The sequence below is a fragment of the Ochotona princeps genome, chromosome 5 (assembly GCF_030435755.1).
Source record: "Ochotona princeps isolate mOchPri1 chromosome 5, mOchPri1.hap1, whole genome shotgun sequence".
Classification (NCBI taxonomy): Eukaryota; Metazoa; Chordata; class Mammalia; order Lagomorpha; family Ochotonidae; genus Ochotona; species Ochotona princeps.
In genome coordinates this window covers 18,747,375-18,774,693 of record NC_080836.1, presented here as the reverse complement: position 1 = coordinate 18,774,693, position 27,319 = coordinate 18,747,375, and positions in this window count along the sequence as shown.

The following is a 27,319-nucleotide window of genomic DNA, read 5'->3' as shown; positions in this document are numbered from 1 at the left end:
CATCTCTTTCAGTGCCTGTGTAGAATTTCCAGTTCACCTGGCCACGTGGACAGAGGAACACATGAGCATGTCTGTGTGTTTTCTTTCAGTGGTCATGACAGACAGAAAAGAGATGTTAGAGAGTTTCTTCGAATGGGGTTCCATCAGTCAAAGCAGAGTCAAGTGACACCCTCAGACTATGTCTTCTTGCACTTGAACTCCAACTTCACCCTCAGGGTCCATCTTTAAGGTGAACTCAGATCTGCAGCTCCCACCCCACCACCCCTGCTTTTACTTCCCATCACCCACACTATGAGTCACAAACAAGTCCAGAACTCTCATCCATGACCTCAGACCTTCTCAGTAATACTTCAGAGAGTCCATGGGAAATGGAATTAGAAGATGAATTCACTCTGTTATGCAAGCTTTTGAAATCTATGCCTAACTTTTTCACAATACGCATTTCCAACAAACTTTTTGAGGGGCTCTTGTGTTCAGGATGTGTTGATTGGCAGCATGCCCTCTGGTCCAAAGTTGGGGTTGTGTGACTTGGCCCACAGCTTATGATAATGGAATTGTGAAGCAGGATGCAGCATATCCAAGATGACAGAACATGAAAATACGGAAAAACTTGAATTACTATGTCATAAACCACGTGACACACAGCAGAGTTGACTTGGAGCCCCATAGGTGGGCCTTTGTTGAGCCCAACATTCAGTGGAAGACAGGGTGAGTTCTGCAGGAGCTTCTGGGTGAGACATGCTTGTTTTCTAGTGGTTAGTGATTTGTGAATCTGGGAGCATGGTGGTCTGTTTCCCCAAGCCTAGAATAGATAAGATGCACTTCTAATTCCTTACAGAGGGAGAGGGAGAAAAGCCCTCTGAATTTTTTGAAAGCCATTTTGAACTGAGCACAGAGTAGGTTTTCAGAGATTGGTTGCTTCTTATCCCATCAAACTGAGCTTGTTGAAAATAGACTCACAGACATGGGGCATAAAATTCTGTAGTTTCATTATCACTGTGGCCCGATTTTCATCAGATGCATTGTAAGACGCCTCTGGGTTCTATTGGTGGTGACAGGGGGAAATGTATGTGCATCATAGAATCCAGGGTCTACATTATTGATTTGGGAAATCTTGGCCTCCTAGAAATCTACAGCCCTCACAGGCATGCAAACAGCTCTGGGATGTATTGCTACAAACACACCTGCTTAGAGTTGAGCAACTTCTTTTCTATTAGACTTATTTAGGCAGAAGATCCTTTCTGCAACATTCTTGAGAACTGGTATTCAATGGAGAAGAGTTAGGTCACATTAAATCATTTAAAAAATTTAGATTGTGTTTACTATACCTTTGTTATTGACCTTAATTCCATAGTGTGACAAAGTTTCAGTAAAAAACCATGCTTCAAGAAATGTTGTTTTTAGCTGGAGATTTGTATGCATGCCTCAGGGAGCTTGGGCTACACTGAATAGCAGCTCCAGGAGCTCATTTGCATAAAGGGCTCTGGGCTTGGGGAAATTGTCAGCCTTTCCACACTTCAACCATGACAGTAGTTGCTCACTGTAAGAACATAAAGTGCCTCTCTATTCTACACTCGTCTCACAGCCAAGAGTGGGTGTTAGGGTATGAAAACCAAGGACCTTAGGGCCCGGCGGCGTGGCCTAGTGGCTAAAGTCCTCACCTTGAATGCCCCGGGATCCCATATGGGCGCCGGTTCTAATCCCGGCAGCTCCACTTCCCATCCAGCTCCCTGCTTGTGGCCTGGGAAAGCAGTCGAGGACGGCCCAAGGATTTGGGACCCTGCACCCGCATGGGAGACCTGTAAGAGGTTCCTGGTTCCTGGCATCGGATCGGCGTGCACTGGCCCGTTGTGGCTCACTTGGGGAGTGAATCATCGGACGGAAGATCTTCCTCTCTGTATATCTGACTTTGTAATAAAAATAAGTCTTTAAATATTAAAAAAAAAGAGAAAACCAAGGACCTTTGATTCAAGATGGGACAAACTCTATAGGGTACCTTCCATTCTAGAGATCCCTACAGGACCAGGCTGAAGCTGGGAATTTGCCTCAGTTTGTACCTTTGCCTGACTTCCTCTCCTTCCTGTTCTCCTTCTCTCTGTCCCGTGCCAAATTATCAAGAGGTGCTACTTTCATGCATCACTGGCATGTTAATTTATCTCAGAGGCTGCCTTACTCTAGGCATCCTTACTCCAGAAAGACAATCAAACACTATGGATAGTTCTTAAAGGTTTGAAATAGTTAGTTCATATTATAACTTAGCTTTTTTAAAATGGAAGTTTGCTTATTTGAATCAGGTTATAATGTGGCCCATACATATTAATGGGATGACTTCCTAAATCTGCTTAAATCATTAATCACCTTCTTTTCTGTTTTGCTTGTTTTCTTTACTGAAGATTTTCCTTTTTGGTGGTGTTGATGGGGACAGGTAGGGAGTTGTTTTATTCCATTTTTGAAAAATACAGCTGTTTGTCCAAAGAGTTTTCCATAATGTGAAGTCTGCTGGCATTGTTTATTGTGTTCCTCTGTTTTTTTCTCATAAGCTGATGATCACTCCTAGAGGCAAGGTCAGAGTCAGAATTGGTGTTTGGTCTAGCGTTCTTTCACAGGAGGAATCTGGCTGCTTTCTACCACAAGTGGGTGCCAGTTTTCAGCTTGTATCCATCGGTGGTTGGTTTTGACATCTATTAATTCTCTGAGGGCTGCCAAGTAGTGAAATCCAAGTTTCTTTTTTTATTATTTGAAATATTTGTATAAATTTCCCTATCAATTATTTGGTTGCCCTCAAGTAAAGATTATGGAAGGAAATTAGAAAAATAAAAACTTTGATTTGATCCTTTAACTTTTTTTTCAAAATTATGGGTTAGTTCCCTAGTGCCTTTGAATGTTTTCTGGTCTTCCAGGTGCTCTTTTTGCATCAGGATGAGCTCAGGGATATATCCATACATCATGTGTTCAATTCACTGCAGTTATATATAGAGTTTTAAATATAAATGGCATGCTACCAAGCATTTTACTTTGCAGTTTCATCTTCCAAAACCCCAGAAGTTTGTCTTGCAAATCTCTTTGTGTGTGTGTGCAGAAAGATTTAAGTTACTCATTTTCATCACTACTAAGTGTGATGCAGTAAATGAGCACTTAGCGTTTCTATTGATTCTTTCCTATCATGCTTAGCCTTCTGTGTACATTATTTGGTATAGTCCTTCAGACAAGTGTGTGTTGGAAGTATAGAGCTCTTCTCTTTGGGGTGAAGAAATGGGCTCTAGCTTATCTTGTTTACAAGTTAAGACCAGAGTTCTGAAGCCATCGCTTTTAGCATTTATTCTCTTGCTCTTGACCACTGAGTGTCAGACTGGGCCAACCCCAGCTTCTTCTCTGTTACAAGAAAGTTCCTCTGGCACCTTGCTCTGTCTGAGTTAAGTTCTTTGCATGCTGGGGATGCACCTGCCAACCTGGCCAGGAGGCATGCTTTGAACAATCCCCCCCTGTGACAGACACCCACATCTCCTCCATCCCAAGGAAACTGTGTCCTCCTCTGGTCCCCAGGTGCCATTTGAGTCACAACTACCTCTCTCTTCCAACAGCCCATTTATTTGATCACATCCCATGTAACCAGGATGGCCTACAGACTGGTTCCATGTGTGTTCTCTGTGCAACCTTGAAGACCACTGTACCTGACTCAGTAGGACGATCTCAGCCTGCCCACAGTGGTGCCTACTCTGTGTGGGGCTCTCCCAGTTGCCTTCACTTCAGTCAGGTGTAAGGAGCAGCTAATGCTTGGAAAGTTAAACATGGCCTGGTGGTATTGGGAGAATAAAAATGCTGCAAAAGTCTTGATTTGTGAGGATTATTCTTTTCAGGGTAAAGAAATCTCTCTTCCAATCTGGAAAAATCATTCTTCCTTTATATGGTTCATTCTTTACATGCCCAACATTTGGTGGTGTTTCTTCTCGCTGTAACTGCACCTGTTCTCTGCAGGTACATCTGGGCGTTATTAGCAATGTTCAGATAAATACATCTGTTAATTCTTAGAAGGATGTATGTGTTCTAGATTTTTTGTTTTTTAAGGCTCTACATTCACATTTTCTTAAAAATATTAATTCATTTATATTTGTTTGAAAGGCAAAGCTATAAAGAGAAGAGGGGAGATAAAAAAGAGATCTCCATCTGCTGGTTCACTCTCCAAATGGCAGCAATAACCTGGGCTGGGCCAGTCTGAAACCATGAGCCAGGAACTCCATTCAGGTTTCCCACATGGGCAACAGTGCAACTGTTGGACAATGGCCTAAACCCTTGTTCTTGCTGAGTAAACAGCCTAGAAAGCAGAGTTTGGCCTGCATCATTTTTAGTTGCTTGAAAGATTTATTTATTTTACTTGAAAGTCAGAGTTACAGAGGGTGAAAAGGAAAGAGAGAGAGAAAGAGAGGTCGTACAATGTGCTGGTTCCCAAATGCCTGTAATGTCCAGAGTTGAGCTGGTCCAGACCTGGGGGTCAGGACTTCTGGGTTTCCCATGTGTGTGTCAGGGTCCAAGGATTTGGAGCATCCTCCACTGCTTTCTCAGGCTGTAAGTAGGGAACTGGGTTGAAAGTGGACCAACCTGGACTGGAACCGGGCCAATATGGGATGCTGCCATCACAGGTGGAGGGTTAACCAGTCTCTGGAAGTATCTTACACGTACTCCCTCAAATGTGAGCTCAGCTTCCTGATTTCTCTTTCTTGGAGCTTTGCGATATTGCCTTATTCAGGGAGCAGCATTATTGCCAACACAACTGAGTCTTGGGGTTTGAAGTCATGTATTAACTTTACTGTGTTATGTCATAGGGTTGTGAAAAGCATCTCAGCAGTGAACTGTGTTGCTTTGGTTTGCCCAGAATGTCTTACACATTCAGGTATGTATTTTCCTTGAGTAAGCATGGTCTTCCCAACAAGGAAAGAAATTTATTTTGGCTCACAGTTCTGGGTCCAAGTAGCAAGCTTCTCAGCTTGTGGTGGAGCCCTTGTGAGTGGCAAATGAAAGGGCAAACTGGGTTGAAAGTGGACCAACCTGGACTGGAACTGTGCAGAAGACAGAAAGGCAGGCTTTACTCCTGAGACAAGCAACTCCTGCCCATGAGGACAACACTATATTGTTTGTGAGGGCCCCACCCATATAGCCCAAACATCACTAGAAAACCCACCACCTTGTTGGGTACCAAGTCATTACCGGAGTTTTGGTGAGACAAAACATATTCAAATCATAGCAGTGAGTAAAAAGGTTACAATGATAGAAATGGCTTTATGGAATGCATACATACATCAGACATAGAGTGTCTACTGCAATGCCTGGTACATGGTTCACATCAAATGGATAATATCAAAAAGGAGCTAACTCCCTTCTGCAGCTGTCACCTCCCTATTATTTCTCCCTTTTTCCCCCCTTCGTGCTAGTAGGAAAGACCACCACTGTAATATTCCCCAAGCATTTCAACTCTTTGGTTCACAAACCAGAATACATAGAAATGGATCTCAAAGGACATGCCGGTGCTCAGCAATCTGGGAAGCCAGAAATGTCACATATCTTTGGTTTAATTCAATTCTCAAGTTGCTCAGCCAGAAAACTTGAATCTATAGTAAACCTGACCTCATTAGTTCTGGTGCTTGCTTCATGGATCTGTTTGTTATCCCATAATAACATGATCAATACTCCCTACCTGGCATGGAGCTGGAGGTCCTAAGGGATGTAGAGAATGCAAGAGGTCACCAGGTTTGCAGTGCAGCAAATGGGAACTTGCCCAGCTTCTCCAGTAGGATTTGTTTTCTGAGTTGGTAAGGGGCATGACCTCTGTGGCATACATGGACACGGTCAACAATAAAGACTGTTTTCATTTTTTTAAATTAATTTTACTTATTTGAAAGGCAGAGTGACAGAGTGAGAGGGAGAGACCCACACAGGGGTTAGCAAGAGAAAGCATGAGAGTGACAGCAAGAGAGAATCTTGTATTGGTTGCTTCACTTCCCCAAAAAACTACAAAAATGAGACCAAGGCCAGTCCAAAGTCAGAAGCCTGGAACTCCATCTGGGTTGCCTTATGAGTGCCAGGGATCCAAGGCCTTGGGTGCTTTCTCCACATTCACAGGTGCATTAGCTGGCAGCTAAACCAAAAACAGAGCAGGCTGGGACTGAAACCTATGGAGCTCTGATATGGGATACAGGCATCACAGGCAATGGCTTTATCTGCCCTGCCACAATGTCGTCTCTTCCTTTTTTCTATGTTGAGGGCTTTTATACTGAAGGAGAAAGAACACTGACAGAAGTCAAAATATAGGTTTGATTAAAATTCTCTGATTTTAGGCAAATGATCCAAACTCTTCAGTCCTTTATATTTCATGGATTGTTTTCAAATAACACATACTTCTTCTCTGGCTCAAACCATAACAACACTCACTAGGTACGAGACAATTTCTAGATGCTAAGTCATTGTTCTTAAAGTAAAACAATAAAGTGAATGGAGAATCCTCAGAGATGAGAACAAGGAAATGCCTAAAGACTGAAAAATATGGGCCTGGCATGGTAGCCTAGTGGCTAAAGTCCTCGCCTTGCATGTGCCGGGATCCCATATGGGCACTGGTTCTAATTCCAGCAGCCCCACTTCCCATCCAGCTCCCTGCCTGTGGCCTGGGAAAGCAGTCGAGGACGGCCCAAAGCCTTGGGACCCTGAACCCGCATGGGAGACCCAGAAGAGGCTCCTGCCTTCTGGCTGAGGATCAGCTCAGTTCTGGCTGATTGCGACCACTTGGGGAGTGAATCATCTGATGAAAGGTTTTCCTCTCTGTCTCTCCTCCTCTCTGTGTATCTGACTTTCCAATACAAATAAACTAAATCTTAAAAAACATGTTTCAAATCACAGATTAGTTAAGTAGTGGAGGCAAATTCTCTATCCAGGCTTTTTTTTTAATTTTAAAGATTTATTTTATTTTTATTGGAAAGTCAGATATACAGAGAGGAGGAGAGACAGAGAGAAAGATCTTCTGCCCACTAATTCACTCTCAAAACAGCTGCAACAGCCAACTGGAACTGAGCCAATCCAAAGCCGGGAGCCTGGAACCTCTTCCAGGTCTCCCATGCGGGAGCAGGGTCCCAGGACTTTGGGCCATCCTCCACTGCTTTCCCAGATGCAAGCAGGGAGCTGGATGAGAAATGGGGCTGCCGGGATTAGAACCAGTGCCAATACGTGATCCTGGCACATACAAGGCAAGACTTTCGCTGCTAGGCTACCACACCAGGCCCACTAGGTATGTTCTATTCTAGATCTTTTATTCACTGACAAACTGCTTATAGCTTTCCCTGTTACTATTCCTAGCCTAAAATCTCATTACCTTCCTGGACTTATTTAATAGGAAGTCATCCGCATAGTAGCATTTCAGGCATCAGCAAGTTAAGGGAGTTCAACCAACAAGACAGTTGATGCGTCTTAGGAAATTGATCATTGTTATAAAACCTTTCGCCGCTCCTCTCTCCCAGAGCTGTGCCATCAGGAAAGCTGAACCCACTCAGTTTCTCTTGCTCCTCAAACCACTGTGGGTCTTCTGCTCCTTTCCAGTCCTTCTTGTCCCATCCTGTTTGACCCTGGCTGGCACACGGCCCATGCCACATTTATAAAATGGCAATGGAGAAGACAGCATTTTCCTCTGATCCCACCTTGTGCCTGTAAGACAACACAACATCCTTTTGTATTTCTGTGTAACACAGTGAAAGAGAAAATGGCTCACCTGAGGACAAGCTGTCTAACAAATTAAAGCAAAAGAGTAGTAGGGCAAAGCTCTGGTGGGCACAATCCCTACCGCAGGGCGAAGGGTGCCAGCTTGATTCTCCTAAGTTCCTTCCTTAGGCACACCCTTGGAAGCTTCCAGAAGAGCCGGAGCTCTGGCTTTTCATTCCTGTCCACACAACTTCCCTTCTCTCTGTGAAAACAGTGTCTTCCAGCTTCACTGAAGTCAGTGCAGTTTGGTGGGCAAGAGACCAGGCTTGGCTTCTCACAAATCTGGTTCAACTTGTACCTTTCCCCTTGTGCGACTCTAGCTGCCTCAGTTCCCTCCTGCTCCCAGGCTAGATACCAACAGGTTAGTGTCCACTATTATTATGAACATTCTAGGGAAACACACAGCGAAACTCCTTAGCAGGGTGCCAGGGACATTGTCAACAACCAGTAAATGGTAGCTGGTAATTACAACTACCATCCTGCAGAGACTTTGTAGACAGGCACTTTTTTTTTAATGGGCATTTTGTTGTTGCTTCTGTGGGAGAATTGTGCCAGAAACAGCCCCAACTATTCTGGTCCCCAGAGTTCAGGATCAATCACTATTCTGTATATTCATGACAGGAGAGAAGAATCACATTCCAAAATATAAATCATTTCATTCATTGAGAGTTAATGATGGAAGGACTGCCGAAGATGTCTGTAAAGTGACTGAGGACATAATATATCACTGCAATGTCATTGGGTTACTTATTATTAGGGGTGTGCTTGTAGGGACCAGCAGGCAATGGAGTGAAAGATTTGTCTGAATTTTTCCCTCTGCCTGTTCTTTGATCTGAGATCAACAGGCCTGCTCTTTGAAGACTTGGTTTCTGATACTGTTGCTGAGCTGCAGGTGGCTCTCTAAGCAGTCAGGAGGACATTTATTATTCTTCATTACGTAGTTTGCCTAATCCAGGGTGAACGTTTTCAGCCTTTTGTGGCAGATGGTATATATGCAGAATGAGGGATGTACATTCGAAGTCTTTATTTGGGGGGACTGTAGGAATGCCCAGCTTGTCTTAAGTGAACCCAGTCAGATATCTAAATATCTATCAAAACATTTAGGATGACTAATGGGGGATGATGTCTGCAGACCACCGCAGAGGTCACCTAAACACCACAAATCATATACAAACGAACAGCTGTGTTCTCCACACAGACAGTGTGTGGGCAGAGGCAAAGAAGCATATATACTCAAAATTTCCTGGTGAGTGGGATGCTATTTTTTATGATTCTTGTAAATCATCCATAGCACAACTTTCCCCCCTCCATATCTGTCAGACCAATTAGCAGGAGAGAATCAAAGGAAAATGAATGAAAATGTTCAGGAATACTAGATATTGTACCAATTTGTGAACACATGAGTTCTTCACTTCACATTCTTTTAGGGCTATTCTTACAGGTTTCTCTTCAGTAATTTAAAGTATTAACTTTAAGCTTTTTAAAATTAAAATTATCTTTCCCTAACTCAAATTTTCCATATACTCGGAGTTCAAAACAATAGTTATAATTTCTATCGACCTTTAAATATTTTTTGTGGGCCAGCTCTGCAGAGCAGAGCTCTGTATGAGGTTCAATTTTTGTGTTGTCCAAAAGGTAGCAACTTGCCACAGGTGAAACTGAGTCCTTAATTAAGTTGAATTAAATTTTTAGTGAGTAACTGGGGCCAATGCAGTGGCTCAACTGGCTAATCCTCTGCCTGATAGTGCTAGCATCCCTTATGGGTGTTGGTTTGTGTACTGGATGCCCCACTTCCCAACTAGCTCCTGGTTTGTGTCTTGGGAAAGCAGCGGAGGATGGCCCAAAACCATAGACCTTGCACCCATGTGGGAGACCTGGAAGTGGCTCTTGGCTTTGGATTGGCTCAACTGTGTCCAAATAGGGAGTGAGCCAGCAAATGGAAGATCTTTCTCTCCCTGTCTCTCCTTCTCTCTGTAAATCTGCCTTTCCAATAAAAATGAAAGTAAAAATTTTTTTGGTGGATGAAAAAGTGAATTGTGCATGTGGCTATTGGCTTTCTTATTAGACAGTGCAGGTTTGGGCCATTCTCCGGGGAGATGTCAGAGGACCAAGGCTCTGTGGGCTTGGCAAAAGTCATACTGTTCTCTCTGGCTCACAAGAAACAGCAAGGCTGACTCCCCTCTTTCTAGTACCCCAAAATGTCAAGTTCTCCAAACCACCCCTGTTCTTGCATTTAGACTGGCCATCTGTCACGAGTCCTCTCTGTAGGTGTACTATGTGCTGCCCTAGAGACCTTCCACCCTGTCCATCACTTTCTGGATCCCTAGACTTGATGTCACTCCACCAGCCACTGGGAGGCCCAATCCCACTACAGGTTGCAGAACACAGCCAATTGAAAACATAGAAGAAAGGTCATAAACCAGGGCTTGGGAAATCAATCCAGAACTCTCTGGGACTGCTCTGTACTCCTGTTCTTTCTGCATCATTTCCATTTCTGCTGTTTTTTAGGATTTCCTGATTTTCTTGCTCCAATGTCACTGAGGTGACCACTTTTGATTCCAATTCTAGTGCTTAGTTTCCATATTGGACTCACTCTCTGGTCCCCAATATCTTGTGAGTTTCCTTCTGTGCTTTCAGAAGTTTATCACTTATAGGGTGAGCACTGAAATCTACCCAAGGATGGACTCAAATCTATTTCATTAGGCACAGAGGCCCACAAATAGTGGCTGACTGCTTCAGGGTGGCAAAACTCATTTTTTAAAAAGATTTATTTGCTTTATTTGAAAGTCCAAGTTACAGAGATGAGAGCGAGAGAAAGAGAGAGATGTCCCACCTGCTGCTTCACTCCCTAGAGCCCAACAATAGCCAGGCCAAGGACAGACCAAAGCCAGAAGCTACATCTGGGTCTCCTATGTGGGTGGCAAGATCCCAAACACTGAGGCCATCTTCTTTTGCTTTTCTCAGGACATTAACAGGAAGCTGGATCAGAAATGGAGCAGCCAGAACATGAAATGGTGCCCATGTGTGATGTCCAGAGTAGCGTCAAAGATGGTGGCTTTTATCTAGTACCTTTTACTGGCCCTAAAAACAAAACAAAACAAAAATTCAAAAGACACTTATTTTGTTTTTAATTGCTGCTCAACTGCAAACTCTGTACAATTGCTTTGATAAAGCAAAACCAAATGTCAACATGGTGATTTGAGCTGTATTCCAATCTGTTTTCTCCTCCTAGTTTTGACCTACCATGAGGTTCATGAGCCTTCATAGTCTTTGTTTCTAGCAATAGTGTAGAGGCTTATGGGAAAGATAAATTTTAAGGTAAATGATCTCATTCTTTTTTCGTCAAGTATATGGGCACCATGGTGCCAAAGGAGCTAGATTTCCCTTTGTGGAGGGGCAGGAAGCAAATAGGCATAACGGCAAGTCTTTGCCAGGTTTGTAGAATGAGTCACACACTAGGGCTGGACTTATCAGGGCATATGACTATAGGGTCAATGTTTTAGATACAGATATAAGATGAATATAAGTAACTTCTTTTGAAAGTTCTCCATCAGGGAGAATAGTCTAAAATACAGGTTGTACTCAGCCCTGCCTTTGAATGGATAGCTCAGTTGTAAGGCCCTAGATGGTCCTTATACAAAATTTGTTGTGAACGCATTATGCAGATGTATGTGTTCGTGAAAAGACCTAGCAGAACAAGGGATTACTCTTGTCACGCTCAGATGTTCAGGAAAATATATTTTTCTTAGTTTTTCTGCTGCTGATGTGGTTTTCCTTCTGAGCCCCGTTCCCATGGGAGGTGGGGAGAACCAGAAGGGACGTGCTATAATTCATCTTAGCCTGAGTCAGTAATCGAAATTCTTTCTCTAGTGACCTCATTTCTTTGGGCTAAATGCTATCTTTCCCATTTCTGCCACTGTCTGCCTTCTTCCCTTTTTAGAGCCCTATGAGGCCTGGGTATATGGAGGGAGGGGCAAAACCATGGTGTCCAGGGTAGCAGAGAGAAGATTACAGGATTTTTCTGGAGGCTCTCTGGCTGCAGGGGCAGTGAGGGAGAGCTTGTGACATGTGGGGCTGTGTGGGAGCCAATGAAGTGTCCAGATTGTTCGGTGCTGGCATTTGCTGCTGCACACATTAGTCCCCAGCTTTTGTTTCAGTTTTAAAAGACCTTAGGACTTCTGCTAGATCATCAGAGCTTGCAGCAACATCAATTCTCCCCACACCCCCATCCCTGGGCCTTGAACTTAGCATTAGAGCAGCACACACAACTGACTCATGCTGCTGTCATACCCAGCAGTGGTCCAACGGAATTGGGGGGATGCATTAGTCAGCCTGGGCTGTCATAAAAAATACCACAGACTGGGTGATTTAAATATAGAAATTCACTTTCTCACGGTTCTGGAGGCTATAAATCCAAGGTCATAGTGCTGGCAGGGTGGGTTCTGGTGAGGGTTCACATCCTGGCTTGTATCTGGTCACCTTCCTGCAGTCCTCACATGGCTTTCTTTCTGTGTGTAAATCCCTGCTCATGAATCCTAATTATCTCTTAAAGACCCTGTTTCCAAATACAGTCATATTGGGGATGAGGACTTCTGTATATGAATTTTGTGAGGATGTGAGTTTAGTTCATTGCAGATTTCTTTTGGAGGCCTTGAGTTCCTTTTGCTGTACCTGCGGCAGCTGCCACTCACTGTAAGGTCTTGTTTCCTGCCTCTTCCATACTTGTTTGGATGTTTCTGTTCTGTCTGCCCCTTCCATGGAAGTATATGAAATGAATACCTTGAGTTTGGGTACAGCATCCTTATCTCTCTTCCTTCTCCTCATTGAAGAAATTCTGTTATCAGAGTCTTCCAGTCTTCATTTCTGTTATGGTAAAATAAATTGACACCCCTTTCTTTCTGAATGCTGTTAAACTTTCAAACCTCTTGTCATGCCAGGAGCAATTTTGACTTGCTTTGTTGGAAGTCAACCCCTCGCTGAAATACTGAGACACTTTGCCTATAAGCTCCATGATATGCGTGGTTAGAAGTGCTTATTTGTTTTTTTCTCCTTGGTCTTAAGTTGGAAGTGAAGCCAAATGTGAGGGAGGTTGTTGGTTATTAAGTGGTGCTGGCCTTTTTGGGTCAGTTGCAGTGTGTCTTGTTTGAGTTCCTAGACTACAACTAGAGACAGTCAGCAACCTTACTGACAATACACTGACCCTCTAGCTGGAGAAGGGAATGGTCTTCTGGCCATTGCTGCAGCTTTAGGTCAGAGTTCTGTTTCTGTTTTATAGTTCGTTCATTGTCCACCTGCCTACTCAGTCTCCCAGGGGCTTATCCAAATCTGTCCTGGACTTCTACCTTTTCTTCAGGCTCTTGCAGATAAACTGAGGCTGAGGCTGAGGCAGGCACCCAGCATGGCTGTCAGCCATGTGAGTTTCTTTTTTTTTCCATTGGGAAGTCAGATACACAGAGAGAAGGAAAGACAGAAAGATCTTCTATCTGTTGGTTCATTCCCCAAGTGGTTGAAACAACCAGAGCTGAGCTGATATGAAGCCAGGAACCAAGATCTTCTTCCTGGTCTGTCAGGCAAACTAGGAGTTTCTTCTTGGTCTCTCAGGCAGGTGCATGGTCCCAAAGCTCTGGGCCACCCTCTAATGCTTTCCCAGGCCACAAGCCGGGAACTGGATGGGAACTGGAGCAGCCGGGACACGAACCGGCGCCCATATGAGATACTGGCGAGTGGAAAGTGATGACTTTAGCCACTAGGCTACCGTGCCAGGCCTGGTTCCACTGTATTCTTTCTGCCCTTGACCCTTTTGTTCTCAGGACCAAGGCCAACTTGTGTCTCTATCTCATGATCTGATTTCTGCTGATCTAGGGTCTTTTCACTTGTTGAGCTCTATATTGAGTGGAGCATTAAGACTTTGGAGAAGGGAGGCAAAGAGGGAGGAAAGTATTACTGTTTTCTTAGAAGCCGGGATCCCATATGGGCGCTGGTTCACGTCCCGGCTGCTCTACTTTGCATCTAGCCCCCTGCTTGTAGCTTGGAAAAGTAGTAGAGGATGGCCCAAAGTGTTGGGACCCTGCACTTGAGAGGCAGACCTGGAAGAAGCTCCTGACTTTGGAGTGGCTCAGTTCTGGCCATTGTAGCCATTTGGGAGCGAACCAGTAGATGGAAGATCTTTCTCTGTCTCTCCTTCTCTATGTAAAGCTGATCTGCCTTTTTAACAAAAATAAATAAATCTTAGAAAGAAAAAGAGTTGTACCTATTAACTACACTCCATCTGTTTTCTTTATATTTAAAAATAAATCAACATAAAAGTAAACATATGTTTGTTTTAGAAAGTGATACATGCTCATATCTTAAAATGCAAAACCATAAAGGTGACATTGAAAGACTTTCTCTCACCTGACCCTCTGCCTGTCTGCATACACACCAGGGCCCAAACAGACAACTGCTTTCATTATGTGTGTTTTAATGTGCTTGTGAAAGAACAATCCAAAATTTCACAAATCAGAGACCAGCACAGTGAATAGCAGGCATTTCATATGGGTTCTAATTTGTGTCCTGTCTGCTCCACGTCTTATCCAGTTCTCTGTTTCGGGCCTGGGAAAGCAACCAAGGCTGGCCCAAGGCCTTGGGTCCCTGTACCCTTGTGGAAGATTGGGAAGAAGCTCCTCACTCCTGGCTTCAGATCAGCCCAGCTCTGGCTATTGTGACCATTTGGGGAGTAAAGCAGCAGACAGAAGGTCTTTCTCTGTGTCTCTCCTCTCTTAAATCTGCCTTTCCAATAGAAAGAAATCTTTAAAATATATTTTTCAAATAATCAAATAGAGAAGATAGGTACAAAGATTTAATTCTTTCCTATTTTAGTATAAAAAAGACTGTATTATGCCTACTGTCCTGTATCAAGCTTTTTTTCACCTAATCTCTAAAGTTTTTCCATATAAATACATAAAAATGGTCACAATTTTCTTCCTTCATAAAAATGCCCTGTAGAATAATTCTGTTCTTCATCTATACCTAATATTTAACTAATATTTAACTAATATTCTTAACTAATATTCTTTTTTTAACTAATATTCTTTTTTTGTAAGATTCACTTATTTTTATTGGAAAGGCAGATATACAGAGAGGAGAAGAGACAGAGAGGAAGATCTTCCTTCCAATGGTTCATTCGCCAAGCAGCCACAACAGCTGGAGCTGAGCCAATCCGAAGCCAGGAGCCAGGAGCTTCTTTTGGGTCTCCCACATGGGTGCAGTGTCCCAAGGCTTTGGACCATCCTCAACTGCCTTCCCAGTCCACAGGCAGGGAGCTGGATGGGAGGCGGGGCTGCCAGGATAAGAACTGGCACCCATATGGGATCCTGGCGCGTTCAAGGACTTTACCAGCTATACTATTGCGCTAGGCTCTGCTTAACTAACATTCTTTTGAAAAACACTGAATGATTTCATCCCCCCCCTTTTTTTTCCTGATGGGAATGAAACTGTATTGAGTAACCTTATCCATGAGCCATTTGTACCTTAGGATGAGAAACTATGAAACAAATCCCAGGAAATAGGGTAGATAGATTAGGGCATAATGTCAGTAACTTCTTTGGTTATCGCCAAGTTGTTCTATCTTGAAGTTAATGATTAATAGTTCAATCATTCCTTTTTCAAATAAGGATCTTTGAGGCTCTTCTGTGTGACTGGTCTGCAGCAGCCCCTGATGGAGTCAGCAGGTTCATTATCAGGGACCTCCATTTAGACTTTGTGGATGAAAGGGCCCCTGTCTGACTGGGATGCAGGACTTTCAAAAAGCACACTGCCACAGTCACCCAGCTCAGAGGGACCAAGTCCAAGCCTCTGCCACCTGAGCCTTCACAGGTGTCACTGCGGTTTTGAACTCTGACTGCTTGTTGATTCTGCTTGGGATTTCCTGGTATTCATTCCAGAGACTCCTGCCCATGCTTCTCCTCCTGGAAGGAGAGGGTCAACCTTGGATCTTGGAGTCTCAGGCAGGCAGGTCAGTGAAGAATCAAGAAAGCATGAATGTGAATGGCACATGCAAATATTAGCTTCCTAAGCCATGGTTACCTGAGGCTCTTGGAGTGGCCTCATAACCCTGTGGACTTCTCCTTCAACTCTGCTCATTCTCTGAATCTTTTCTTCAGCTATGGAGTTGGAATTCCCAGCTCATCTTCCAAATAAAGCCATGACTAGGGGACATGAGAAAGCAGCACTGGACATACATCCTTCTTTCTATCTCTAGCCCTTTGCTGACAAGCAGGGGTCCTGGGCCTAGGAGGTTAGAAGTTGTGATTTTTCAAGAGAAGCTGGAATCCTACATTTTATAGTCAACTCTACAACACTGAAATGATGGCAACTATTTCACATGAAATAGTAGCCGTGTCCTGGATAGCTTTAGGAACTCCAAAGAACACATCTAAAAGTAGGGGCTAGACTATGGGCTGCCACTCTGCAGCTCTAGTTCTCCCTGGTGGCCCAACCTTTTTCCCTTCCTTAATCCTGAAACCCATTCTGAACGCCCTTTACATGGGCTGACTCCAAAGATGTTGCTGGTTATTGTTTATGGCTCCCAATAAGTTTTCTTGGAAAAATTAAAAAAAAATCTTGATTCATTTGAAAGTCAGAAACTTGCAATAAAAATAGTGTGGCTCCCAAGCACTTCTACCAGAGAAGGCCCAGTGCTCCCACCTGCTCCTACCTTGCCTATTTGCTCTGGGATTGAATCCCCCATTGCCATCTTAGAAAGGAGCCATCTCCCATCTTTGCGATGAGCCTGCCAAGATTGCTGCTCACAGCTAGGCAAGGGGGGCACAGTCTTAGATGGCTCTCCCCATCCTCACCATGGACTGAGCAGATTTCATCCTGAGTCACAGGTGCATCTTGTGTCTTTCTAGCATGGTCTTAGGAGGAGCTCAATGCTTAACATACTCATCCTGTTGGTTCCTCTTTGGAGCAGTGTCCCCTTTCCTCTGGGCAGTGGAAATAAACACATTGATTTTGCATCCCGTTATCTCTCTGCAAGCCTCAGCTTGCAGAGCCTAGCTGTCTCACAGGTCTATCCCCGTGCCCTCTTGACTTCACAGAACACTAGTGAAAAACATCAAAGAGCTTCATAGGAAAATGCTTGGTAAATGGCAGCACGTTTCCAAGCTCATATACTATTATTTTCCTTGTTCGTTGCACAAGAGCATGTCAGTGTCACCAAATGAAACACTGAAGACATAAAATGGAGGCCTTCCGCATTACTAGGCTAACCCACGTGCAAGTTGTATTCTTTTTCAGCTCTTACCCACATGAAAACAATCAGAGCAATCCTGGGCAGAGTTGCTTCTCCTCCCGCGCTGTCCCCCGTCTTTCTGTCCTCTGCCATATGGAAAGGGAGCCGTGCTAACTCCCTTGGAGGATAGTAGAGGAAGGGAAAGGGAGGAGTGATTTATTGCTGAGCATTTTTGAAGGGACAAGACATTTTATGTAGAGTGAGGAGCCTCACATGGAGTGCACCTACCATTGAAGAGATATGAAATAGAAAAAGGCATGAACACTCGAGAAAGACTTCTTCACAGAAATGTCTTATTTTGCAGGGCACCACATAGTGCTTAAAGGACTTGCCTGTGTATTATCTTTTTCTGTTTGTGACAGTGCTCTAACACAGCTAGCACAGAGCAGACATATTTGTTAGAATTTTGCAGCTCAAAACAAGAGAATCAAATAAGCTAAGTAATTTGTACAAGGTTATGATTAGTTTATGCTACAGTCGGGATTGGAATCAGCTCTGATAAGACTCTTCCTTATCCCTTAAGTTTCTGTTGATTTAATTCTTCACTATAATCTCTGTGTTCAGTGACCATGACTTTTGGTACATCTCTCAACTTAATCCCTCCACAGTATCACTCCCAGAAATACGTGCTGATTATTTGATTAGTAAGACATATTTGGAAGCCACATGCAAGGTTATCTGATCATAACAAATGCACCATAACTTACTGCCACCTTTTAAAATGAGCCCCAGTGAGCTGCAAATCCTGTTGTTTTCCAACTGCTTCGAACTGCTTCGAAGAAGTGGATCAGACTAAAATTTCAAAAGCCATTTGTCATTACATTAGTACCCTACTTTGTGTGTCATTGTAAAGTTTGCTAATTGCTTTCACATCTGTTATTTCATGTGGTCCTCATCTCCCTGAGGTATTCTGGGCAAGTGGCATCTGTTGCCAATTACCAGGAGAAGTCTGAATACTTCCACTCCCTGCCTCTTGGCATTGGAGTTACCAAGGAAAGTACCACGCGACAAATCCTGGATGGGACAATGCTTGCCTTGCATGCAGAAAAAAAGAGAGCAAGAATTCCTGTATCAAGTAAGTGTTGTTGCCCTGGTCAGAGCAATCGGCTTGAATGCATTCCTCTTGGACTGCAGCAAAAGACCTTTGCCAGGAGGACAGGCAGGGCACGGGGCATGGCCGTGTGCCATAGGATACATGAATTTTCACAGCACACAAAGGTATCCACTGGGTCAGTGACAGGGAGCAATGCTTATAGGCAGAGAGACTGTGAGGGAGATTTATTCCTGGGTGATAAAACTGTCCCATGGTCCCCAAAGACTGTGTGCATGGGGTTGCCTTTTCTAACAAGATGTTCAGGACAGCTATGAAATCAAGATACATGCAGAGCCTATAGCCTTTAACGTCCCAGGAAGCTGGTGTTGCCCGTGGACACACTCCATAGTTCACTGAATTTTCAGGATTACAGAGGAGTGGATGATGAGTTCTGTCATAAGTCTTTGTCAGGGAGGTTCCTGCGCCCAGGTCACTTCTGCTGCTGCTGTCTGCTCCAAGGAAAATGCCTCCCCTATTAGGGGATGGGAGGCTGCCCACACTCCCTTCCTTCCTCCTGGCACACCTACCAGGTTGCTGTATGCTGCAGGCTTTATTGATGTTCAGGAGGAAATTACGCTACAGGCAGAAAACCACTTCGAGTTCCATTCAGCTGTCCTTGCTAGGAGAAATCTACTAAACATTTTCCACTCCAGGAGTTTCTTGCTTACCTGCTGCCCTGTTGTGGGAGTCTCCTTGCAACCCACAAAGTCTGCTTTCCAATCTCACTGCTGATGCATCTCACACTTTCTATTTATGTCTTAGTTTTTTTCTTTCTCTCTGTGATTTGCAGAACAATTCCTCTTTCCTTCTCTCTAAGCCTTCTCTGTGCACAACATGCTCTGGAACCTTCCACCATTTATTCTCAAAGAAGCTCCTGAAGGCATTTTTCTAAGTACAAGGACACTTCCAAAAGTGCACAGAAAATGGAATTAAGATTATTCTACCTTGGTGCCAGAAAACCCCAAAGAAATCCATACTTTTTTCATAATGTACATTTTCTGTGACTTTTTTGAAGACATGTATTGTACATGAATTTAAAATCATTTTGCACAAAAGCAAGCTTACCATTCATGTTTATTTTTCTATGAACTTTTTAAAATTAGAAATATTGGTGTTTTTCTAACTGTATTTGAAAGAGAGAGGGAGAAACCTTTCATCAGCCGGTTCCCTCAGCAGATGCACATGACAGCTGGGATGGTGCAAGGCTGCAGATAGGAGCCTGGAACTCAGTTCAGGTCTTCTCTGTGGGTAGTAGGTATTTGAATGCCTGTTGGCAGGAAGTTGGAACAGAAGTGGAGCATCCAGGACTAGAAACAAGCAGCCTGGTATAAACTGTGAGCATCCTAACTGCTGTCTTTACTCTGTCTCCATAAGTCCACCCCTCTGTGAACTTTTCGAAGAACCCTCATAAAGTACTGTCTATATTTGAAATCCCAATTAAACAAAACTGGTTGTTACTGATTTTTGATGCTAAATATCAATTTTCCTCTCCTTCTCCTGATTATTTATTTCCATTTTCCAAAGGAGGAAGCAGCCTCTGTGGCTTTAAGTGATTTGTATGAACATTAGAGCTTAAGCTGTGTTGTGAGGTTTTTCCACTCTATCCGTCTATTTTTCAAGAAACTTCAAAGTTAATAGTGTTTGTTGTAACCATAACAAGCTGTATCTTAATTTACTTTTCTCCATTTAAAGTGATTATCTCAGAGTAACTTACATTGACTTTCCACTGCTCAGAATTCAAGGAGCAAAATCCTGTTGCTAAGGAGCAACAAATGCCAAGGCTGCTGTTAACACAATTGAATAAGGCTGTTTATATTCCTTGTAAAAGTAATTGTCTCATTAATCTTCACCTCAACCACCTAGTCTTGTTGTCAAGGTCAAGTTGAGGATGCAGGTGAATTGCAAGCATATCAGGCACACAGACCAAGGTACCCATGCCAGTGCTATTGGAAGTGGCATTGAGTGCGGAGGGGTCAGAAGCTGCAGAAGAGATAAAGGCCCATTCTCTCAGTCACTCCACAACTGCTGTGTTAACTGGATACAGAAACGAAAGGGTGTGTATTAGGGGTGGGGGGGGCATGTGTATAATATCCTATGGAATTCAAGTCTACCAAATCCACTCAGTGTTGAAGTCAGCAGTAAACATTTACTCCCTTCCTAGGTAAATGTTTCTTTTCAGTGGTCATTCTGCTGTCACGGAAGCAGTGACTTAAGTGCCAGGGAATCCACACAGATGGGAATTTTTGCTTCCATGTACAAATGACATCCCTGAATTATAACTGGAAAAGAATATATCAAGGCAGAGCACGGATTTATAGGCTAAGCTTTGGGGAGGCAACAAATACAGAGCATCCTGAGATTGATTATGCATTTTTAAGAAAGATGCATGGATATATATATGTGCGTAAATATATATGTATATATGTATATAGATGTATATGTGTGTGTGTGTATATATATATATATATATATATATATATATATATATATATATATATCTGTTAGTAATTTAATCATGGGTCCTTGGTACTACACTAGATACAGAAGACGCAAAAGAAAGGAGGATGCTGTACCTACCTTCAAGGAACTCGTGGTGAAATGTGTGAATTGGTAACGACCACCCAGATCATGCTGGAAGACAGCTCAAGGCCCAGCGCGCCCTGCATGAGAGCACAGAGCCGCACTGCTATGCTCATTAGGGAGATGTATTCTTCCAAGAACTCTTTTGAAATGGATTTCTTTGTTGGTTTTTTAAAATATATTTTAGACATTTGAGAAGTAGAGAGAGAGAAATCACCCATCTGCTGGCTTCCTTCCCAAGGGACAGCAATAGCCAGAGTTAGGACCTGGCCAAAGCTAGGAGCTGGGCGCTCAGTCCCATAGCTGGATCTCATGTGGGTAGTGAAGACCCACCTGCTTGATGTGAGCTATCAAGGGTGTGGTGGAAGGAGAGCCAGGACTTGGACCTAGGCACTCTGCCATGGGATGTGGGCAATCCAGGGGGTTGTCTAACCACTACACACATTCCCAATCTGGAATTTGGTTTCTGAAGGATAATGGCATGTGCCAGGCTAAGAGAGAGGAGGAAGTGGTGTCCTCAGCAAATAGAGTTAAAAATTCTGAGCTTGAAGGAGGATGAGTGTGAAGGAGGAAAACAAGTGGATTTGGATTGGTGGAAAGCAGATGAGAAGAATGTGATTTTACTCTCAGATGTATTGATACTGAGGTGCTACAGAAACACTGAAGTAGAGGTGGTCAGGAGACAGAATGGAAATGCATGTGTGGCACACGGAGTAGATTAGGGGTAAAATTAAATATGGGGAGTGTTGACCACTCAGACTCACTGGTATTGGAAGTTGAAAAAAGCATCTGGAATGGGTGTATAGATTTGGAGAAGAGAAGTTGGAAGAACCCCAACATTTAAGAGACAAACAGAAGAGAAGCCCCCAGAGGAGCCTGGGGGAGCAGTCACCACTGTGGGAAGGAGGTAGAAGGGTGATGCTACCCTGTGCCTTCTTTGCTTGGGAGAGCAGGTGCTGTACTCTTGCACAAAGGACTTTTGAGGTGACAAACACCAAGAAGCTTAGGTACCAAGCAGGACTGCTGTGACATGGTCCCTGCCACCTCCAGCAGGTCTCCAAAACAGACTCAGCTTAAGGGCTCTCAGTTAGAGAAGCTTAAAGTCAACCAATTTAATTTTTCAGACAAGCCAACTAACATCCAGTTAAGTACTCATCTTTGATTAGTGTCAAAGTGGAAGCCAAACATATCACAAGCCAGACTGGTTCACAGCCTACTGCTGCCATGAGGAGCTGTAATTTGCAATGTCCATGTTAGGTTTTAGGCATTGCGGTGGGGGTAAGGGAGACGGTGATGGGAAGTAGGTAGAGGTGGAGGTGGGAGGGCAGCAAACAGGACAACATGGTTATATATCTTTTTTCCTAAGAATTTTTAAATATATTTAATTTATTTTATTAGAAAGTCAGATTTACAAAGAGAAGGAGAGACAGAGACAAAGCTCTTCCATCCACTGGTTCATGACCCAAGTGGCTGCAACAGCCAGAGCTGAGCCTTTCTGAAGCTAGGAGCCAGGAGCCAGAAACTTCTTCCAGGTCTCCCATGCAGGTACAGAGTCCCAAAACCTTGGGCCATCATTTACTACTTTCCAGGCCAGAAGCAGGGAGTTGGAAGGGAAATGGAGCAGCTGATAAACAAAATGGCAGCCATATGTGATCCCAGTGCATGCAAGGCGAGGACTTAAACCACTAAGTTACTGAGCTGGGCCCAGTCATTGTATCTTTATGAAGAAAATCACTAAAAGCCTCTATGCTGTGGAGGCTGTTGTGGCATAGTAAGTTAGGCTACCATGTAGGATGTCTGCATCTTTTATGGGAGCTCCTTGGATCCCACCACTCTTCTACTGTGCTCTAGCTTCTCACTCACGCAGACCTTGACAGGAAACATATGACAGCCCAACTACTTGGGCCCTTGCCACCCACTTTGGAGACCAGGATGGAGATTCTGGCTCCTGGCTTTTGTCTGGCCCTGCCTGGGCTATTACTGCCACTTGGTGAGTGAACCAAGGAGTGGATGATCTCTTTCTTTCCCTCTCTTCGTTTCTGTCATGCTTCCTTTCAAATAAATAAATAGACTTTAAAAAGAAAGAAGTCAGGAGTTGTCATGATAACTGAATTGGTTAACCCTCTACTAGCAACTCCAGATAGCCAGCATTCCATAAGGCCACTGGCTCCTGTCCCGGCTGTGCTAATTCCTGTCCAGTTCCCTACTTATGACCTGGAAAAGCAGCAAAGAATGGCCCAACTCTTTGGGCCTTGCACCCAATGTGGGAGACCCAGAGAAAGTTCCTGGCTCCTGGCTTTGGATTGGCTCACCTCTGGCTGTTGCATTCATCTGAGAGTGAACCAGCAGATGGAAGATCTGTCTCTCCTTCTCTTTGTAGATCTGCTCTCCAATAAAAACAAATCCTTTTTGTCTCCATGTTATACTGAAGCCATGATCATGTTCTATCCATCCCTTTCTGCTTCTTTTATAAATGGAAGAGTACTTGCTGCTCTTCTTTTTTTTTTTTTTTTTTTTTTTTTTTTTTTTTTTTTTTTTTTTTTTTTTTTTGGAAATCTTTTTTTTTTTTTTTTTTTTTATATATAATCCATTTTATTGTATTGTTGTTGACAATCTTTACATAGTTAACTATAGTTGAAGGAAAATCAAGAAAGAGAAGGAAAAAAAAAAAAGGTTCAGGGGGATAGGGAGGTGGGCAATGCTATTATGTCCATATTGTTTCCATCATGTATCTGAGGTAAAAGGGGGTATTGAGGGAGAAGCCCCACCCGGTTTCCCGCCCACCCCAAGTCCCATATGTGGGGCATGCTCTGAGATATGTGCTCAAGTGGAGTTAATAGTTCTCCAGTTATGAGTCACTGCCAGTTCCGCTCGATGAGGTGGTCCACTGATTGATATGGTCCATCATGAAGTCTCCATTTGTCCCATATTTCGCTGCCAACATGTAGCTGAGATGAATGATTGTCCTATTCTGTCTTCTGTCTTTTCTTGGTTAGAATTCTGAGTCCAGCAGTTCAAGTGGGGAGATCTCCAAAGATACTTTGAGGTATTCCCAGACCAGATTCTTGTATGTTCTAGCAAGCACAGGGCCCGGCACAGTCCATCACCCTGATCAGCTGGTGGTTGCAATTGCTGTGTTGGTTCTGTTTTCAGTCCCGAGTTGCACTGGAACCAATGGGTGTTGCAGTCCAGTCTGGTTCGGCCCTTACATCAACCAGTGGGAGCTGCAGCCTAGTCGGGGCGACCCACAATAACCCCCACCAAGCCTGCCCCCTACCCTGGTTTGCCAATTTGTGTAGCAGAAGACCAGTCTGTCCCCCATCCCATTTGGCTCTGGTACTTGTCAATGGGTATTAAAGCTTAGTTCTATCTAATCGACTCAACCATCCAGCCCTCACAGATGTTGTTGAGTGCCTCTGTCTAGCCATCCCAGCCCCCGTCCTAGTTTTCATGCCCTCCCACGGGAATAGTGACCCAAGAAGGGGGAACCCACTTTTTCCCTCCCAGGTCTCTCTGTCCCAGTTTATGCACTCTTTAGGTGGTCCTGTGATTTGACTCGACAGAATTAGTCCCCAGTGCCAGCTTCTGCCAGCTGATGCTGTGGCCCTGATCTTGTCCACATGCAGCGCACAGGTGTTGTAGCCTTGCTTAGTCGTGTCTGTCTCTATCTCAGCCAACACTCTCCAGTGGGAGTGGTTGTCCAGCGAGGGGACCAGCCCCTTAACCCCCCCGCCAGCTCTGCCCCTCCCTTCCTGGATCTCACGTGTGCTGGATGGGTGCTGCATTCATATCCAGTACAGGCAACCACGCCCTGGCGTTCCAGAATGTGTACTGGTTTTGTCGCAACCAAACCCGGCCCATTCCACACTCTGTTCTGGTGATCGGATTTGCCAGAGGATGACATGAACTGATTCAGCCTGGCCTGCTCCTGACCCATGCCGAATGCATGCCAGTGGGAAACTTTCCATGGCCTATTCTGGGCTGTTTCCAATCATGCTTCTCGCGCTTACCTGCAGGGACTGTGTCCTGCCAGAGGAGTTGCCCAGGCTCCTCCATCAGAACCCCTCCCAATGCCAGATTTTGCGCTTGCCAGTGGGTTCTTGAGCCAACCCTACTCAGTTCACCTCCTGTCCTAGCAGGAACAGTGGCTTTTCCTGGCTGGCTTTCACCCCATTCTGACTCTTGTTGTTGGATGTTTCAGCCCAGCCATGGCTCGTCCATACCCACATACAGCTCACACATGGCTCAGAAGGGGATTGAGACCCAGCCTAGTCAGTCCCACATCTACCCTGTTTCTCCATAACACCAGATGGTGCTGGGATCTGAACCGGCCTGGTGCATCCAATCCCAGCCCACACTAGTGCCTCGGGTGACTGCAACTGTTTCCTAGATAGAGCGCAGCCCCCATTCCAGCACATACACCCCTTGGTGGGAACCTCATCCCAGCTGTGGCATCCCAGATTGGGACCGTTCCTAGCTGTAAATCACGCACCTGCACGTGGTTGCTCCGAGGACCATTAGGTGCCAGCCTGCTACACAAGCCGGAGCTTATCTTTTACTTGATAGGTGTTCAAAGCTCAGCATTATTAAGGGATTGGAAGTTCTTCAAAGGAAGAGTTACTGGCATTGGGAATCTTTAGGATTGACTCAGATCCCAGAAACAGTGGGGTCACTCTAGAGCTATCTCAGCAGCGATTCAGATGTCCAATACCCCAGAGCTCCCCGGCCGGGCGGCCAGTAGGCACAGCCTGGCGCCAAATGGCGCACTGGCCGCCCGGGCCCAGCCCGCCATGAGCCATGGGCACATGGCGGGCTGGGTTCGGGATCCGAGCTAGACGTCCTCTCCCGCAGCCCTCGGCTCGCCTCTGGCAGCCGGAAGTTAAATCCTGCAGGCCCGAGGTTGCGCCCCTCCCCAATCCCGTTCACCCACCACCCAATGAGGGTGTTGGGTGGGTCCCGGACATGCCCAGTCACGGAGGCCTCCCCCCTCGGCGTACTCACCCCAGAAGGAAGCAGGCCGCACCCAGGCATGTCCGGGCCCAGCCCGCCATGAGCCATGGGCACATGGCGGACTGGGTTCGAGATCCGAGCTAGACGTCCTCTCCCGCAGCCCTCGGCTCGCCTCTGGCAGCCGGAAGTTAAATCCTGCAGGCCCGAGGTTGCGCCCCTCCCCAATCCCGTTCACCCACCACCCAATGAGGGTGTTGGGTGGGTCCCGGACATGCCCAGTCACGGAGGCCTCCCCCCTCGGCGTACTCACCCCAGAAGGAAGCAGGCCGCACCCAGGCATGTCCGGGCCCAGCCCGCCATGAGCCATGGGCACATGGCGGGCTGGGTTCGGGATCCGAGCTAGACGTCCTCTCCCGCAGCCCTCGGCTCGCCTCTGGCAGCCGGAAGTTAAATCCTGCAGGCCCGAGGTTGCGCCCCTCCCCAATCCCGTTCACCCACCACCCAATGAGGGTGTTGGGTGGTTCCCGGACATGCCCAGTCACGGAGGCCTCCCCCCTCGGCGTACTCACCCCAGAAGGAAGCAGGCCGCACCCAGGCATGTCCGGGCCCAGCCCGCCATGAGCCATGGGCACATGGCGGACTGGGTTCGAGATCCGAGCTAGACGTCCTCTCCCGCAGCCCTCGGCTCGCCTCTGGCAGCCGGAAGTTAAATCCTGCAGGCCCGAGGTTGCGCCCCTCCCCAATCCCGTTCACCCACCACCCAATGAGGGTGTTGGGTGGGTCCCGGACATGCCCAGTCACGGAGGCCTCCCCCCTCGGCGTACTCACCCCAGAAGGAAGCAGGCCGCACCCAGGCATGTCCGGGCCCAGCCCGCCATGAGCCATGGGCACATGGCGGGCTGGGTTCGGGATCCGAGCTAGACGTCCTCTCCCGCAGCCCTCGGCTCGCCTCTGGCAGCCGGAAGTTAAATCCTGCAGGCCCGAGGTTGCGCCCCTCCCCAATCCCGTTCACCCACCACCCAATGAGGGTGTTGGGTGGTTCCCGGACATGCCCAGTCACGGAGGCCTCCCCCCTCGGCGTACTCACCCCAGAAGGAAGCAGGCCGCACCCAGGCATGTCCGGGCCCAGCCCGCCATGAGCCATGGGCACATGGCGGACTGGGTTCGAGATCCGAGCTAGACGTCCTCTCCCGCAGCCCTCGGCTCGCCTCTGGCAGCCGGAAGTTAAATCCTGCAGGCCCGAGGTTGCGCCCCTCCCCAATCCCGTTCACCCACCACCCAATGAGGGTGTTGGGTGGTTCCCGGACATGCCCAGTCACGGAGGCCTCCCCCCTCGGCGTACTCACCCCAGAAGGAAGCAGGCCGCACCCAGGCATGTCCGGGCCCAGCCCGCCATGAGCCATGGGCACATGGCGGACTGGGTTCGAGATCCGAGCTAGACGTCCTCTCCCGCAGCCCTCGGCTCGCCTCTGGCAGCCGGAAGTTAAATCCTGCAGGCCCGAGGTTGCGCCCCTCCCCAATCCCGTTCACCCACCACCCAATGAGGGTGTTGGGTGGTTCCCGGACATGCCCAGTCACGGAGGCCTCCCCCCTCGGCGTACTCACCCCAGAAGGAAGCAGGCCGCACCCAGGCATGTCCGGGCCCAGCCCGCCATGAGCCATGGGCACATGGCGGGCTGGGTTCG